The sequence below is a fragment of the Suricata suricatta genome, chromosome 4, assembly GCF_006229205.1.
Source record: "Suricata suricatta isolate VVHF042 chromosome 4, meerkat_22Aug2017_6uvM2_HiC, whole genome shotgun sequence".
Lineage (NCBI taxonomy): Eukaryota > Metazoa > Chordata > Mammalia > Carnivora > Herpestidae > Suricata > Suricata suricatta.
This window is the reverse complement of record NC_043703.1, coordinates 147,566,093-147,584,209: the sequence shown is the minus strand read 5'-3', so window position 1 is coordinate 147,584,209 and position 18,117 is coordinate 147,566,093. Positions and strand designations below refer to the sequence as shown.

The 18,117-nt window shown below is 45.8% G+C and overlaps 1 protein-coding gene across 1 annotated transcript in view; it reads left to right on the top strand.

Moving 5' to 3' along the window:
• The first annotated feature begins 24 nt into the window (after positions 1-24).
• KLHL29 (kelch like family member 29) overlaps positions 25-18,117 on the top strand; it is a 305,147-nt gene continuing 287,054 nt past the window's right edge. Inside the window, exon 1 of the mRNA XM_029938230.1 lies at positions 25-130. The gene's annotated coding sequence lies outside the window, so the exon portion shown is untranslated. The remainder of the gene's footprint in view (positions 131-18,117) is intronic.

Below are 18,117 nucleotides of genomic sequence, written 5' to 3'. Positions count from 1 at the left end.
GGCCAGGACCCGAGCGGCCCCAGCTACCGCTACCCGCCGGCGCCGTCCCCTATCCATCAGCCCTCCTGCGCCCACCCGCGACCCTCGGCTCTCTGCGCGTCGGGCCGGGGCCGGAGCTGCGCGGCCGGAGGTAAGAGCCACGCTAGGGCGCCAAGGATGCGGCGCCGGGGACCCCGGGTCCTGGAGGCTGCGCAGGGTCGGCCGGGCTTGGGAGCGGGGCCCGAGAACCCGGAACGCTGGGCTCGGCTCCCGCGGCGGCGGCGGCTGGAGCCTCCCGCGTCTGGACTCGCAAGGCTGCATGAGCCCTTGCGCCTGCGCTGCTCCAGGGGGGAAAAGGGGGGAAAAAAAAACTTCCTGCCCCTGGGTGTGTATGCGCTGGGGCCGCCCGGGGCCAGTGTCGCGACGGTTGGGGTTGCTGGAGGCGAGTGTGACCCCCGGCCGCGGCACCCCCCTGGCTGGGCCCGGCAGTGCGCGTTCCTCTCCAGGCCACCTCCCCAGAGCGGCCCAGGGCCCGCGCCGGGCTGGGGGCCAGGAGGAGGCACCGAAGGGCTGGACCCCGGGGGCGGCCGCTCGCCCTGCCCTTTGGGGAGGCGTGCTTCTGTGCAGCTGGAAGCCGGATTGGGGTTTTGCCGATTCCCGTCGGCAGACCCCGCATTTGGGGACCAGGTCTCTTCACTCAATCCCAAGTAACTTTCGAGGTGGAGGAGCTTGAAAACCCTGCGAAGGGAACCGGCACAGACCTTGTTGTGACCCCCCCTTCCCTTAACAGCTTATGGGTGCCAGCATGTTTGGGGGGGCGCGGGAAAGAGAGCCCACGGGGAGGGTGAAGGGACGAGGATGTGGTGTCGGGTGGGGAGGGGTTGTTTATGTGTGGGATAGAGTGGACCCCGAGGTGTGCAGTGTGGAAGTGGGACGCGCGCCCCGACCCCGGCGGGGGTGCAGGGTGGCCGAGGGCTCACGTCCGTGTCTCCGTGGCCTGGAGCGGGCCGAGATCGCCAGGTTTTTCTGCGGTCGCCGCGCGGGTGCGGGCGCTGGGCAGCTCGGGCCCCGGGCCCCGAGGGAGGGGCGTGCTCGCCCGGGGCCGAGAGAGAGGAGCCGAGAGCCGGGGCTGGTCCGAGGCAGCTCCGGGAGGCAGGTCGGGTCTGCGTTGGTTGGGGAAGATGGGGACGCGCTGCCTGCCCGCGGCCAGCCGTCACGGGGGAGGGGCAGAGCGCAAGTCTCGGATGCCTGGGTCCACCAGTCGAGAAGCCAGTTGTCGTTCCTGGGCTCTGGAACCCAACCGCAGACGGGGTCAGTTGGCGGGTCTTCTGGCGGGTCTCTGGGGATGCCGATGGGTACGGAGCCGCCGCCTTTACCATCCCTGCCGCTCTGCAAACGCTCTCCTGCCCTACGGTGCTGGTGCCGCGGCGTGCCCCGGGCGAACCGGGGACGCAGGTATTTATGTAGCATTAGGCGAGACCTCGGCGCTGGGGGGACCGGACCGTGGAGGACGCCGTGCTGCTTCTGCCCGCGAAACTTCCACTTCGTCAGCTCAGGGATAGTCATGCTGTACTGATGCAGGCTCCAGCCTCTCATCAGCCGAGCTACGCCTGGATTTGGACTCCTCTTGCAGGGACAGATCTGTCCTGGTTACAGCTTTATTTACCCTAATTTCAGGCTCTTTAAAAGTCATCTGTCTGGTCCCTACAGAATTCCTCCCCTTGCCGTGTGGTCTTCTGTGCAGCTCAGCCCTGGGAGAGCAGATTTAAGGAATTATTTCGGTTTAGGATGAATGGCAGATTTAATTAGTCCACTTCATTCTTGATGTTTTAAAAAATTATATTGGGGGAAGTGTAATGCAAACTTTTTTCACTCTTAGGGGGATGATGAACGATTTGACAGATTGTTCACCTTGGCACCTGGTGAAATCGTTGCCCTGTAACGCACAGGTGAATACTTTAAGGGCTGGTTGGTATGCATGTGTTTGAGTGGTTACATAGTCTGGGTGTTTCTACAGGTATGGAGCTGTGTGCCACCGATGAATACAGTCTCTGTCCTATGCATTGTTCTGAGTGCACTTGATTTATCATCCTGCTGTAAATAAGGGAATTACTGGCATATGTGTCCTTAAACTCTATACGAATTTAATGACATTTAAATTGTTTTATGGGCTGATGCATTTACCCGATTTTAATAACTTCTCTGTACATGCAACTTATAAACCATATTTGTCTGTGATGAAGAGAAACATCTTCTTCTGTTCAATCTTCCCATTTCTACACAGTTAACAGAAATTTATAGGTCTTCCAACTTTGATTTGCAAGCAACAATCCAAACGAAATACCTAGAACTGTACTGAAATTTAAAAAAAAAAATCCTATGGTAGCTATGGTAACAAATAGATTAAGGGTTATTGGTTTTCATCTGTATGTGCTTGGGGGGGTGGATCTAGTGTTGTGTCTTTTTAATTATGTTTCTAATGAGTGGTGGTCATACTTCAAGTACTCAGTGTGGGAGATAAGCCAGAGCGAGAATTCAGTTTTGTGAGAGGTTTATTGGAACAAAGACTGGAGCCCAAGAGAATGACTTGTGCTAACTGCAGCTCCTCATATCCAGAAAGCAAATAGATAAAACCTTTTTTTTCCCCAAGTAGATGAGAATTGAGTTAGTCCCTTTAAGATTTAGAAAATGTATTTTTCGTAGAAGCTCTTACCAATGGAACCTTTACATCAGCTCCTGTTTTCTAGGAATAAACATGTTAGAAGTGTGGATGTTGGTGTGGATTGAGTGTCAGAGTTGTTATCAACACCTGTCAGTCTAAGTGAGGCGTATCATTAGTCTATTCAAATCTTGCCTATTTCAATATTCATGCATTTCCATGGTGATCCATTCCATTTTTGTTTACTTAGTCAACCTTATAAATCTTTGGCATCAATTTCAGTTGCGCTACCTTTTTTTTCTTTTATTTATCTATTGATTTGGCTGTATATCATTCCCAGTTTAAAGTGTTTCCTTTTTTTTCCTGCTAGTTTCCAGAAGTTTACACTATTCCTAGTTATACACAGATATAAAGGGGTTAAAATTTTTTGATAGCCTCACATAACATCACTGATGCTAATGCAGTTTTTTAGCATCTCATTTGATATGTGTGTATGAATGGGTATTTTTTTTCTTCTAACAGGATTACAGTAAAGCTTTCTTGTTTTATGGCCCGGACGTATCAGTGCAATCCAGCCGAGCTGACTAAAGATTTCCCTTCTTTCCTTCCCTCCTTTCCTCCTTCCTTCCTTCCTGTCTTCCTTCCTTGCCTCCTTCTTTTCTTCCTTCCTTCTTCATTTTTTTCCCTACCCTATTATGGTTCAAGGATTCCTTATATCTTCAGCTATTTCTGCTGAAACAAATTTCTGAACTTTGTACATTGGACCAGGCCTATCCTTCTACGATCTTTTCTAGTAGTAGCAAAAGACAGACGGTTCCGGAGTGTCAGAGGATTTTTCCAAGTATAATATATGTTTAGTTACAGCATGTAGTGTCTCTAGGATCATTGTAACATTGTGAGTTCACTGAACAGGCAGCTTTGCTTAAATGCAAGCCATGATTTTGCTCACCCGCTTTCATTTTGCTCTCTAATGATGCAGTCCCATGCTAATCACACCCTGTATATTTCAGAAATATCAAGGCAAGCATTAGCACGCTACTGACTTATTAGGATCAGGCGAAGTAATTGGAACACTTAAGTTCAAAGTCAGATGGAGAAACGGAATTATAACCAACCTTGTGATTCTATAATCGGTCAACTAAATGCCTACTTGGGGGTAGGGGGAGGAAGAAACACCATAAGTAAGAAATCCAGCCATTGGTTGTGATAGGTAAAGATAAATCAAGACAGAAACCATGGCAGAAGACTGGAGAATAAGAAATCTCTTTGTGACAGATAAATCACATTAGACCCAAATGTTAAAATATTTGTAGTTTGTGGAGAAAATGGTCATTTGCTATACTCAGGAAATTGAGGGTCATTTCCCAATATTGGATGACATAATCTCTGGAAAGTACTTTCATCTGAAGTAAATTTTGCCATATAAATCATCTGAATATTTTTGGGTAAGGAGAAAAAGTGAGTCAGAATTCCTTATCTGCCTGTTGTATCAAAAATGATCAGAGATCAGGAGCACTCTAAAAGCAGATCCTGTGGTTCTTTTTACAACAGCTACATGCTTATTTTTCCCAAGTCCTAGGTCAGGAAGGTAGTCTGTACTTTCTTCGAAGAAATCACTTGAAATTGGAGCTGCAAATGAAGGTGAGGCAACTTGATCATTAGCAACACAGCTATTTGTGAAATGAATTTAATTGTCTTGGGGCATTTCCACCTTTAGGGTGCGAAGGGGGAGACTCCTCATTTCTCTTGAGAAGATACCTGCATGAAGTTCAGATGGTTCATAGATTCTTGATTCTGTGGTAGCAGGTGATGATTCAGAAGCTAGAACAGAACAGTTGAGCACTGTTGGGGCAGGGCATCGGGTTTGGGCTGAGAAAGAGGTCAGCTCCCCAGACATGCAAAGGCTGCTCTTGGCCCCACGGGTATTGATTTTATAATTATTTTATAGGATTTTGAAATTTTTAAACTATTAACTCTTTTAAGGATACACACACACATATACGTAAATATATATAAAAACATATACTTATATATATACAAATATATATTCTGCTACTTTTTTTTAATTGTGGTTAAAAAAACACATAAAAGTTACCATCTTTACCTTTTTTGAGTGTTTAGTTCTGTAGTATTAATATCCAAATCATTGCGCAATGGATATCCAGAACCTTCTCATGCAAAACTGAAACCTTCTACCCATTAAACATCAAATGCCCATCTCCCCCTTTCCCACGCTCTGGCAACCACCATTCTACTTTCTGTTTCTATAAATTTGACTACGTTAGATACCTCATATAAGTGGACTCCTCTAATACGTGTCTATGGGTGTAGAAATATCTCTCCTTTTTTTAAAAAAAATTTTTTTAATGTTTTATTTATTTTTGATACAGAGAGAGACAGAGCATGAGAGAGGGAGGCACAGAGAGAGAAGGAGACACAGAACCAGAAACAGGCTCCAGGTTCTGAGCTAGCTGTTAGCACAGAGCCTGACACGGACCTCGAACCCACGAACGTGAGATCTGACCTGAGCCGAAGTCCGGAGGCTTAACTGACTGAGCCACCCAGACGCCCCTGTAGAAATATCTCTTGAGATCCTGCTTTCAAGTCTTTTGGATGTTTATCCAGAGGAAGGATAGCTGTATTCTACCACTTTTTACACTAATATATTACACTGATCTCTTTTTTTTTTTTTAATGTTTATTTATTTTTGAAAGAGATGGAGAAACAGAGCAGGAGCAGGGGCAGAGAGAAAGGGAGACACAGAATCTGAAGCAGGCTCCAGGCTCTGAGCTGTCAGCCCAGAGCCCCACATGGTGCTCAAACTCACAAACCACAAGACCATGACCTGAGCCCTAGTCGGATGCTTAACCGACTGAGCTACCCAGGTGCCCCTACGCTGATCTTCTTTAAGAGACTTGGTGAAAATGCAGACAACAGAATAGAGTCAAATAAAGAATGCAGTAGATGTGACTGACATTTGTTCTTCCTTTTCTGTGTGTACATTTCCTGGCAAGACTCTCGAATCTCTTCTGTTTAGCTTTTAGGGTTTGTCTGAGTTGCAGCGATATTGCAGAGTGGGTAAAGACAAGGGCTTGGGAGTCAAAGTTGAAGTCCGCTCCCTTCTGCCTCCTAGCTGTGTGACCTTGGAATGATCCTTAATCTCAGTAAGCTTCCGTTCTCTCCTTTGAAGATGGAGGGAATAATTGTGGCCAAGATTACCCCTGTAAAACGTGCATCCCAGTGTCTGGCCTAGAGAAATGTTCTCTAAAGGAGAGCTTAGCTGAAGTAGAATTGGCAGCAGCAGCCCCTGGAGACCTCAGAAGCCACAGACACCCATCCTGCTAAATTTGATCATAAATGTTTTCACGGTACGCCACAGCGTGAATATATATTGTACTCTCTGAGTTTCATTATCAGTACTTACTTTGAAAAGCATAAGAGATTTGCATCACAATTAAAATGGTTAAAAATATCTCTAAGTGGATTTGATATGTGAACTTTTAATTCCATTTTTTAGTATCATAATTTTAGAGTTGATATGGATTTGAGAGGTCAGCTAATTTACCTATTATTCAATCATCAAACCTGTAACAAATGCCAATAATAGAATAATAATAGCTTCCAGTTATGATTGCCCACTACATTTTAGTACTTTACATATATTATTTCTAATCCTCATATCAGCACTGCAAGGTAGGGATTATCCACATTTTACAAATGAAGATGAGGCTCAGAAAGGTAATCAGCTGGCCCGAGACCGCAAATCTAGCCACGCTGCACAGCTGTTTGAACTCAGATCCGTCAGCTACCAGTCTGTTTTGTCTTGTCTTTTCTGTGTGTGTGTATGTGTTTCTGATACTCTCGACTGGTTCTCAGTACATTTGCACTACTTCTCATTGCCTTTTATTTGCAATGTGTAATGTGTTGTCTGTGTTAATTAACATTTTATTATTTAAAAATTTTTAGTGTTTATTTTTGAGGGAGAGAGAGATACAGAGTGTGACTAGGGGAGGAGCAGAGAGAGGGAGATACAGAATCCAAAGCAGGCTGCAGGCTCCGAGCTGGTCAGCACAGAGCCCTAAGCAGGGCTTGAACTCACGAACCAGGAGATCATGACCTGAGCCCAAGTTGGACGCTTAACCAACTGAACCACCCAAGCGCCCTTGTGCTAATTAACATTTTCAATAAAACTATTCTGTTAGAAGAAATGTGAGCTTAAATAAGAATATTAACTAGGACTGACCAATATTCACTGTACTTTTAGATTTGCCCACCTGCTTCCATTTACTCTAGTTCCTAGAATGCTAAAGAGAAAACTTCTGGATGCTTGAATGACATCTGTTTCTGTAGTAAGACAGTGTAATGAATAAGTAGCAAGTTGAAGAATAGAAAAGATGTACGAAGAATTCAGGATACATCTAGAAACACTGAAGACTGATCTAGGATTTGTTCAGTTTTGGATCCCAGTGCCTAGCACAGTGCTGGGCACAAAACTTCAGAGTGAAAGTGTTTGCCTGCTTCAATTTATGCCAAGAGAAGCGGTCAGGTAATAGACATCAAAGCCTACTTCTTGGATTTTCTTTTTACTCAGTGGCTATGCAGTTGTATCTTCACGGTTTTCCATTGTGTGGAATTTTAGATGCTATATTTGGGCACATATCTATTAAATATGCTTGTTGATGAATTCCAACTAATCTAAATGGAATCTTATAGGATTTATGACTTGAGACTTTGAAGACTAATTTTCTTGGAGCTTCTTCATTCCCATGATAACTTGAATCTGTTTGGCACTTTTGAGAGTTGATACAAGGTCCATCCTTTGTATCATATTTGCAGGGTGTTGTCCCCACCAGATTTTTTAATTTAAAAAAAAGCAGTGTTTTAAAGAAAAATAATACAGCTAAAAACTTCCTATTTTTTTTATTCTTTAGATTCGTTTTTTGGGGAGGGGTAGAGAAGGCGGTGGGTAGAGGGTGTGAATAGAGCTTGAAACAGACACCACAAAGCTATGTCTGCTCCTTGCTTTAACTCTTCCAGCCCTCGTTCCGCTGAGGAAGACTCCACCAGTCTGAGATTCGCCACAAGAAGCCTGTGATCAAACGTGTAACTAAGTGACCGCACAGGAAGGGCCAGCAAGGGCTGGACTGCAGAGGGCACCGGGTTGGTGCAAGCCATGCCCGTGCACCTGCCTATCCAGCCCCGCACCTCCCCCGTCCTCACCCCTGGGCCGGTTTCCACCCTAAAGGTAAAATCAGGCATGAGGCTTTCTTTTTCATCAGCCTCCCTACAAAGCACTGAGCAACAGGGTCAGGGCAGAGGCAGTGAGGCAAGAACAGACAAGGGGACTCTTTCTGTCTTGTGAAAAGGCAAAAACTGCTCAAAGGCTTAGGCCAAATTAGAGATCTAACTGTTACCAGATCGTCCCTGTTTTCCTTTCGGATATTTAGCGACACCGAGAGGTGGCAGGGGACCATGGAACCGGGGTTTGAGTACACTTCCATTTTTACCTTCTCTTTTCCACCCATCAGCTTTGCGCATTTGCTCGTGGGGCAAAACTGCAAGTGAACTTAGTCTCTCAGGGAACTTAAATGATAGCTATTCAGCTCCTGGAGCTTCTAAATGAGTGCAGACTCAGTAACCGTGCAGCGCCGTGGGAAGGACCGCTCCTTTCCTGTGACATCTCGCTCATTGCTTGCTGGCTGGTATGGGCGGCATTATTCCCATTTTGCAGATGAGTTCTAGAGAGACTGAGTGTTTGCCAGAGGTCAGACTGCCAAACATGGTGCTGGATGGGTTAAAGGGAGGAACAGTCCTGGCCTGCCAACAACTGCTGACCTCTGTGAAAGGGAGAGACCCAGTATCACTGTTCATGCCGAACATAAATCACTTTTTAAAATAACACAATAATTACACGTTTAGCCACATTGCTCACTGATCTCCATGGTTGGTGTAATAAGTTGAGGTCCAGCTAATTTTATTTGAGGGCCTGAAATAAACTCAAAGACACAGAGACCCACCAGTATGATCTCAGATAGCTGCCATCGCCATTTGATTCTGAGCTCTCAGGAAGGCTGGGTCCGACTGACCACTTTGCTTCATGGTCAGAGGATTCTTAAATGGCACTGACTTAAATGTACGAGAAGCAAATCTCTTAGAATTCCATGAGTTCGTGTTTACAGAGTGCCTAGGACAGTGCCAGGCACGTCACACGTGCTGTCTGTGTTTACGGGTGGATTGGGTTCTGCTACAAATCACATGAATAAGTGATTATTTCTGGGTTTATCTTGAGAATCATAGTAGTCTCCTAGAGGTCAAGGACCTTTGTCTTTTAGCCTCAGACCTGTTCCGTGTTGGGTTCTCCTTATTAGATAGCCTGAGATAGGGTCCCAACCAGTTAACTCCCAGACCAACTCAGAAGCTTATGGGCCTTCATGAAGCATATAGAAAGCAGGTGCAATAAGATGAATGAGTGATCCAGGCCAGGAATTCCCTGGCAACCTGACCATGAATGCAGCTGCGGAGGTCCATTCACTTCTGCCCAACCCCATAGGTTGGCTACGGCTGCCATTGACCAGGCTCTGCAAGCCAGTAGAGAAGCATAGAAAACGGTGCTACTTCGGGCCCAGTCCTCAGACTGTTACCAGTGTGCAACAAGATAAGTTGGAAGTTAGCACTTAGAAACTTCTGTTGCGTTTGACGTTGCTTTGACCGCCATGAGCACAATCCCGAGGCTTATCTAACAAGGTATAGATCAGTCTGGGCCAGGTCAGACTCTTACAAGGGTTTCCCGGAGGGTGCTGGGTGGTGTGAGCTGTGGTCTAGCCATACGTGGCAGGACCACAGTTTGGTTTTGATGGATTTAAGATACCAACAAAACCCACAACCCTGGTCGTTCATCACAGACGGGTATAGAGTGCAGGATGGAAGCCTAGGTATGGTTGTCTTGCCAAAGCCTGTGCCGTGATTTTCTAAAGCTTTCATCTAGAATCCCTCATCGACGAGGCCAACTCTGCTACCTGCAGGATAACAAGCATACTGAATTCTGGCCAGTCCAGCAATGCTCACCTTAGCAGAGGCAGCTGCCTGGTCTGTCCTGCCCAGAATAGGATTGCCCTTCTGGGTGGGCCGTGATGAGGGGCACCTGCTTGGGGTTCATGTGCACCCCCTGCCCATCTCCCTGACGCTGAGTGAGAGCTAGCTCATATCCATGCTGATCTTAAGGTCATTTTGTTGCATTTCTGCACGATTTGTCCTCTTGAGATATGGGCAGGCTATTTTGCCATTAAATTAGCTTATTTGATTGATAAGAAGAAACAGAAGATGCTCATGCTCTGAGTCTGGCTTTCTGAACCCAAAGCAAAGACCACCATGGAATTTGGGAAGCTTAAGTACCATATCCGGAAGCCAGGCAACTGAGACGCAGAGCCTGCGTGCAGTGCGTGTCTGGCTGATCTTGCTAGCGAAGAGTCTGCTGTAAATAGAGTACTGTAATCTATTCGGTTCATGCTGTTCCAACCAGCTTTAATCATCAAAACTTGAATAATATTCAAACTGTGAAAGGAGCATACTCCTTGCTGAAGCCTAGGTGTGCCAAGTGGGAGAGCCAGAGCGTCTCGATCTACCAATCTATGGGAATACGTCGCAAAGAAAGGAACACCTGGATTGCTTCATGAGCCATGGGGAAACTGCTTTTCTCCACAATCAAATGGCATTACAATTTAAAATTTCCTCCTCCCCCTCCCCAAAGAGAACAGTTCTTTTCATGGGAACCCTGCTTCATGAAAGTCACTTTTTTCCTTTCTACGAGGTCACTACCTCCCTCATGACTGGAAGGGACATTTCCTCCCTAGCCCCAGGTATCTGACAGGAGGTGCTCTGAGACCTCTCGGGGAGAAGGCTGGCTGTGCAGAGATCCACGGAACTCTCTGGAGTGGGGATGTGGGCTGTACAACACGGAAGGTGCCTGTAACTGGGACATGAAGGGAAGGTTACAGGTGGCCGTGGAGAGAGCAGGAGGAAAGCAGGCTTCTGCTCTGCTGAGTTAGACAATGTAAACCTTCATCCTGTGGCACGGGCTGCAGCCCTGGGTTTCTAGATGACAGCCCTTGCCTGTCCCCATGTTGTCTCCCTCACATCCCCGAGGAAGGACATTCTCGCTCCGCTCCTGTTCTCACCTACAAATTTAAGCCTTCTCTCCTAGATTCTGCAGAAAGCACAGAAAGCTATCTTTGTTGGTGCAGACTCCTGGTGAAGGCTTCGGGGCTGGGGCAGGCACTCACTGAACTGTCACAGTTCGAGAGCCAGCTGTCACTGTCAGCTGTTTTTATTCTGGGTATGCCTCCCAGGATGTCTAGTCTTCAGAAACCTTTGCTATCTGGAATAGATACCTGAGCCAGTGATGGTCTCCTCAGTCCTAGGAAAAGGGGGAAGTAAGTTGCTTCTCCTAACTCTTTGCTCCTGTGTTCCATGTGTGCACAATGGGGAGGGGGCAGGTATAGGGGATGTGAGATTGACATCTAGGGACTGAGCTTATGACAGTGGGGAGGGCAAGACTGGGTTCTCAGACCTGTGCAGAGTTAACCATTAAATCTTACTTACTTTCTACTCAACAACAAACAAACAGCCTGATTAAAAAATGGGCAAGGGGCTTGAAAAGGCATTTCTCCAAAGAAGATAGACCAGTGGCTAAATAAGCGCATGAAAAGATGTTCAGCATCACTGATAATTAGGATAATGCAAATCAAAACCATAATGAGATGCCACTTCACACCCATTAGGAGGACTATTGTACAGATTTTTTTAAAAACCAGAAAATAGCAATTGCTGGTGAAGTTGTAGAAGAATCGGAAAACTTATGCACTGCTGGTGGGAATGCGAAATGGTAGAACAGCTATGGAAACCATATGGTGGTTCCTCAAAAAATTAAACATACAATTCCCATATGATTCGGCAACTTGTGTGGGTATATACCTAAAAGAAGCAAGAAACAAGCACTCAAATAGATATTTATATACCCATGTTCATCATCACAGCATTATTCACAATAGACGGAAGATGGAAGCAATCCAGGTGTCCATCAACAGGGGAAAGGATACATAAAGTGTGGTTTATACATACGTCGGAATATTATGCAGCCTTAACAGGAAGGGAAATTTTGACACACACTACGACATGGATGAATTTGAAGACCTTATGTTAAGTGAAGTAAGCCAGCCACAAATGGACAAATATTGTATGAATCCCCATATATGCAGTACCTAGAGTAGTCAAATCATACGGATAGACAGTAGGATGTCAGGCAGTCACCAGAGGCTGGGAGCAGGGGGAGTGGGGAGTTGGTGTTTAATGGGTACAGAGTTTTAGTTTGGAAAAATGAAAAAGTTCTGTAGCTGAATGGTAGTTGTTGGTTGCATAACAATGTGAATATCCTTAATGATGATGGACTGTATGCTTAAATGGTTAAGGTAGAAAATTTTATATATTTTAGCCAGAGTAATTTAAAAAAACTAGACTTCTCAAAAAGCATATTCCAAACTGGTTCTCCTAATAAATTCTTGAAACAATTCTCCCGGGGCAGTGGGGGGAGGCATTTACTTTAACAGTTCAGCAGCTCTTATTGAGAGCACGGACTGTGTCCCCAGCCCTGTGATTCTGCATTGTTTTTACTTTTTTTTTTTTTTGAGGTACAATCATTAAGGCAATACAAAAAGTCCACAGATCTTAAATGTGCAGTTCTGTGAGTGTTGGTAATTGTATATACCCGTGTGGCTACTATCCAAAACAAGATCTAAACATTTCTATCGCCCCAGAAAGTTCCCTGTGCCCCTCCCCAAGCCATCCCCCTTCTGCTCTCCAACTGCCTTCTGATGTCACTCACCATAGATTAGCTTCGCCTGCTGTTGACTTTTATAGAAACAGAAACATACTCTGTGTTCCTTTTCTGTGCCCAGCTGGTCCCACTCGGCACACCACGTATGCCACTTATCCACATTGACACGTGTCTCTGTAGATCATTCTTTGTTGTTAAGTAGTATTCCATGGTGGTACCACAGTGCGCATGTCCATTCTCCTGTGGATGGACGTTGTGTGGCCTCATGTTTGGAGGTACCCACCAGCAGGTGAGGATGTTAGTTAGCCAACTGGGGGCGTCCCCAGAGATTGGGGCTACCATACATGTTCTCCACACTTGGGGTTTTCTGACTTGACTGGCAGCATACCCAGAGTTGAACAGTCTCCAGGGGATGGCATTTTGGCAATTTACACTGGAAATATGATAGCCAATGGAACAGACACATGGGTTGCCATGCGAACAGATTTCTCCCCTGAAGGTGCATCACAGGAGAAGCCAAATATCAGGAGGCTACTTGATGACTGCAGTGAGGACAGGAGGTTGTGGGTGGTCTTAAAGATCAATGTCCCTGGGGCACCTGGGTGACTCAGTCGGTTAAGCAGCCGGCTTTGGCTCAGGTCATGATCTTACGGTTCGTGGATTCAAGCCCCGCATCGGGCTCTGTGCTGACAGCTAGCTCAGAGCCTGGAGCCTGTCTTCAGATTCTGTGTCTCCCTCTCTCTCTGACCCTCCCCTGCTCACGCTGTCTCTCTCTGTCTCTCAAAAATAAATAAAAAACACTAAAAACAAATTTTAAAAAAAGATCAATGTCCCTGAGCTGTGACAGTACCATCTTCAGCTCAGGTGGCCACCTGCAGAAGTGACTAGATGCCTGTGGGGCAGTGTGGGGGCAGAGCACCCTCTTCTCAGGGCAGCACTGGTGTGGCCAGTTCCCAGCTTGGCCCCTTCCTCTGGTTTGGAGCCTCTGGCCCCATTAACATGTTCTCTTGGTAGCCATGCGGACACCTTTAGTCTGAGACGGAAGCATGAACTAGTCTCCTTACAGTGACTTTGCCCTCTCTGTTGCCCATTCTCCAGTGAATCTATAGGCTGACTCTGAGGTCAGTGTCTCAGTATCTCATGTCATGAAGAAGTGAGGCCTTATGCTGAAGGGCCGTGGCCTACGCTGCTGGGTAGATCTGGGCTCAGCATCCCAGCAGGGCCTCCTAGAAATGGTGGGATCTTACTTCATCTCTTGGAACATAGCTACCTCATGTAATGATGCTAATAATAGCTCTGCTGCCCTCTATCCCGCCCTTAAGGGCTTATAGGAAATTAGGGGTGGGAGGGAAATTCCTGCCTTCCAGGAACTCAGACAGAATTCATCTGTATGAAAGCTCAGTTCTGTTGTTTCCCTGATTTCCACATTCCTGGGCAGTGCCTCATCTCAAGACGCAGATGATGCAAGTGGAGAGTGTGGGGGTACAGTTTGAACTGTTGCTCTTTGGTGGAGAGCTGTGATGACACAGGGCGTGGGATGTGGAAGGACATAGTTCCTGGGAAGCCCCGTGGAGCAACGGGAATTTGGAGGACCTACAAGGGCAAGCATGTTCTGCGGTCTCCCTCCCTCCACTCCGGAGCCTCGGTCTATATATCCCTTGCCCTTAGCCCAGGTCCAGAAGCTCACAAGCCCAATACAACTAACAGATCTGCTCCCCCTGTGAAAAGTAAGCTTGGAAGACCTGGCCTGGCTTTGCATGGGAGGTGGAGGAGGCATTGCATGGAGTTCACCTCTGAGAGATGTTGGTGGCATGGCTGGGCGTGTAAGAGCCCATGATGCCCATGAGGATGGTGGAGTGGAGTGTGGAACCCATCCCAGCCAGTCATGCCTGCCCATGGGTTGGCACAGGGGACCTGGGATGGACGAAGGATCTACTCTAGAGAGCGGAGTACTGAAGTGGTTGCAAGGAGTAGGGAATGCACATTGTTGACAGAGTGACCATCAGTGAGTTCCAAGGAGCTCTTCTCAGGCCCGGCAGAGGCCAGCCTCAGTTCCCTCCCCTCTTCCTTCCCTAGAAGGCTTGGCCATCTCTCTCACCAGTTCAGAGCCTGCCTGCCCTGTATGGCTTCCTTGGGAGAGGCCACCTGCCCACACGGATTGCCTGACCCAGGTTCTCCATGTGACCGGCTCAGAGGAGCCCCAGCTGACCATGTGTCCCTGGGCGGGAGGGGGGCTGATTGACTCACCTTTGTTGATTTACCCCTAGGGCCTAGACCAGTGCTGAGCACATTGTACAGTTTGAGCAAGCGAACCCCAGAGAAGGGAAATGGCTTGGAAGCTTTGCCAGTCAGAGGCAGAGTAGGAACTGGAATCCCAAATCCGAGAATGTGTGGAAAGCATCATGAACAGTGCAGGGAGGGGCGAGTGCAGCGGGTCTAAGCGAGGGGTCCTTTCCTGTGAAAGGGCTATTTCAAGCTTGCCTGGGTGCAGAAGTGCAAACCCCATGGAATATTCTCCCTATGTTGGTTATCATCATGTGAAAGTAGGGATTATTCCCTAAAATGTGGGGCTCAATCCTTCACCAGGATGTGAAATGACCACACATCCAAATCTGAGCCACAAAGGATGATCTTTGCTCCATGTTTTTTCCTACATACCAGACACACATTTTTCCAAGACACTGAATTGTGCATTCATCTTCTGTCCCTGGACTTTGGGGTCTTTAGTGAAAGCCCAGCCTGTATCTGGCTCCCAAGTAATGTCTGTCCCCTCCCAGTTCTCTTCCCCGTTTCTCCCCCAGCCTGGGTTTATGTCTCCCCTCTGCTAGTTACGAACCTTATGGTCTGGTTTGTCATGGGGAAAATCTATCCTTGGAGTATGTGTTTGGGCACCGGGGTGGGGTTGGCAGGATCGTGGCATGAAAACTGTTCTTTGCCTTTCTTCTGATCAGGAAACCAATATATATAAAACACACTTTTTGGGGGATTGAGAACAACGTTTCTAAAGTGGCTTTACCATGAGTTTGGATATTGAGGGAATTGTTAATTAAGAAGGAAACTTTCTTAATTAAAGGAAATCAAGCATGTATTATATATGTACTCTGATGTCAAGTATTTAAAAACAAAAAGAACATAGATAAAAAGGCTGAAAATGTACCATAATGTTAACAGTGATCATTTTTCTACTTTAAAATTCTCCGGAGTTTTTAAATGATCAGCATATTTTTCATAACAGGAAAAATAAAAATTCATTGAATAAGGGAAAGAAATTTAGCTATACTAATAAGGTTAACTATCGCCACCTACCACTCTGGTAGTGAACAATACGTGTCTGTGTGCGTGCCCACACCAACCTGATGGAAACGTGAAAAAGACAAGCTGTGATGTGGAAGAAATTTCTCAACAACCAGCTTTATAGGGAGGAAAGAACGGAATCATTTCATATAATTCCATATAACATCTCCCTCATAGCAAAGCTCAGACTCGCCTTAAATGAACAATACTGCGAGGGTTATGTTCCATCCCAAGGCTCCTGCAGGATCCAGGATGGGGGGTGAGGGGGCTTTCTAAAGGTAGCTGAAACAGGCTTCAACCCCTAAAAGCCTGCCTTGTTGAATGTGATGCCAGCCTTCTCCACTAACTGTGCCCCCAAGTGGTTGCTTATACCTGCAAATGACATCCAGCAAAAAGGTTGCAATTACCAGATCTTGGACCACAGGGTTTACAGTTTGATGAGGAGGAGGATGAAGATGACAGTACATGTTCAAAACACAGTCAGAAAGGGAAGAAGAAACCCAAAGCGCGTGTGTGTGTGTGTGTGTGTGTGTGTGTGTGTGTGTGTGTATGTGTGTGTGTTTCCAGATAGGGAAGTATTTTCTGAGTATTTACCTTCCCCACACCCCTCCAGAAAGTGTACGTGTGTGTGTGTGTGTGTTTCCAGAAGGGCTGGGGGTAACCATGAGCATAGCCCTCCCAAGAATTCCAGAGGCTTTGCTCTCCTCTCTCCAGAGCTCTCCTCCAAGTCTTGCACGCCTGCTTCTCTGCAGCACTAGCTCCGTGATCGTCTCCTTGGCAGTCTTCCAGAGACTGTAAGTGTACAGAGAATTGTGTTTTAATAGAAGGCTTTACCTCTGATACAGATTTAAAATGAGAAAGAAACTTTCTGTTCCTCAGCCAGAGCGAAATGCATTTTGCTTCTTGTGAAATGCTGGTGATTACAAGCTCATCTTACATAATTTTATTATTTTCAATTGCTGCCTGTCAATCTCAGGTGATGGTTTCCTGGGAGCAGAAAGAAGGCAGATTCTGGGCGATGATAAAAAAAAAAGTCACCCAGTCATTAGCAAATCGTACAGAAGTTTAGAAAGGAGAATAATTTTCTTTGTGATGATGCTGTTTAAGATATTCAGAACTTGCATACCTAAGTCAGACATGCAAAAGCGAATTGAGTACTCTTTAATGGCCTTTTAGAAATCGTATTTTCACTTTAACAAAGGATGGCGTTTGGGAATAAAAAAAAATCTTCATATCTAATGAAGGAATTCTCCTGAATAGCCACATTTTCAGAAATCTTTGACACTGTTGAGGTGGTCCACAGTCACGCCCACAAGAGGGCATTTTCTCATCAACTACTGGAAAAAACGATTTGTTTCCCAAAGAGAAGCTGAGAGTCCTGGAGGGAAGAGAGTGTTACTCAGAAGCAGGGGATGGAGAGAAGCTTGCAACTGAGTTGTATGCAGGCTTCCCCTTACTCTGTCCTGCCAGCTTGCAAGCCCGTGCTCCCAGCCAGGAATTCTGCGCGCTGTGTTCACTCACCATGTTGTTCATGTCTTCTTCCCAGAATGACTGGGAACCAAAGGAAACCTTTACAAGCGTTTCCTCCGGATACGAGATACCTAGTGCTAGCATGTAGCTAGGATTAATTCCTAGAACTGCTATTACCCATCAGTGATTTAAGTACTAAACCTCATTTTCTATTATTTTAAGACTCTGGCCAAAGTCCCTCAGTATAGTGACCCTACACCTTCTCTCCTTCCAAGTTCCTTTATTTATTGACCAAACATTTATTGGGCACCTATTGTGTGTCAACATTGAGCCTGGCTAAGACCCTATTCTCATGGAACATACATTCTTGATAGGAAAGTTAGCATACAAAAAAACAAATAAATACTGATGTATTATCTAGATAAGAATAAATGATATGAGGAAAATAACTGGGAAAAGGGAATAGAGAGCTATTCTAGACTGGGTATTCCTAACTTCCCCAAAAAGTAAATAATATATACTCTTCTATAATATTCTATTTTCTTATATCAAATAATATTCTAGTTTTGTCATATCAGCACCAATACTATTTGTTTTTTTGTTTTGTTTTAATTTATTTTATTTATAATTTATCGTCAAGTTGGTTTCCATAGCACCAGTACTATTTGGATGGCCAAAAACTCCCTTCTTTATACTCCTTTCTTTTTTTCAAAAAAGTTAGTTTCAATGTTTACTATTTTATAGACCATGAAGCAATGAAACTGGAGAGAACAGCATGGAGTTACCCGTTATTAGTTTGTTAAGTAACACATTAAAGTAACCATCTACTCTTTACCTCATCGTTGCAATAAACAGTGAACATTTTAACACCAAAAAGTGGAAAGGA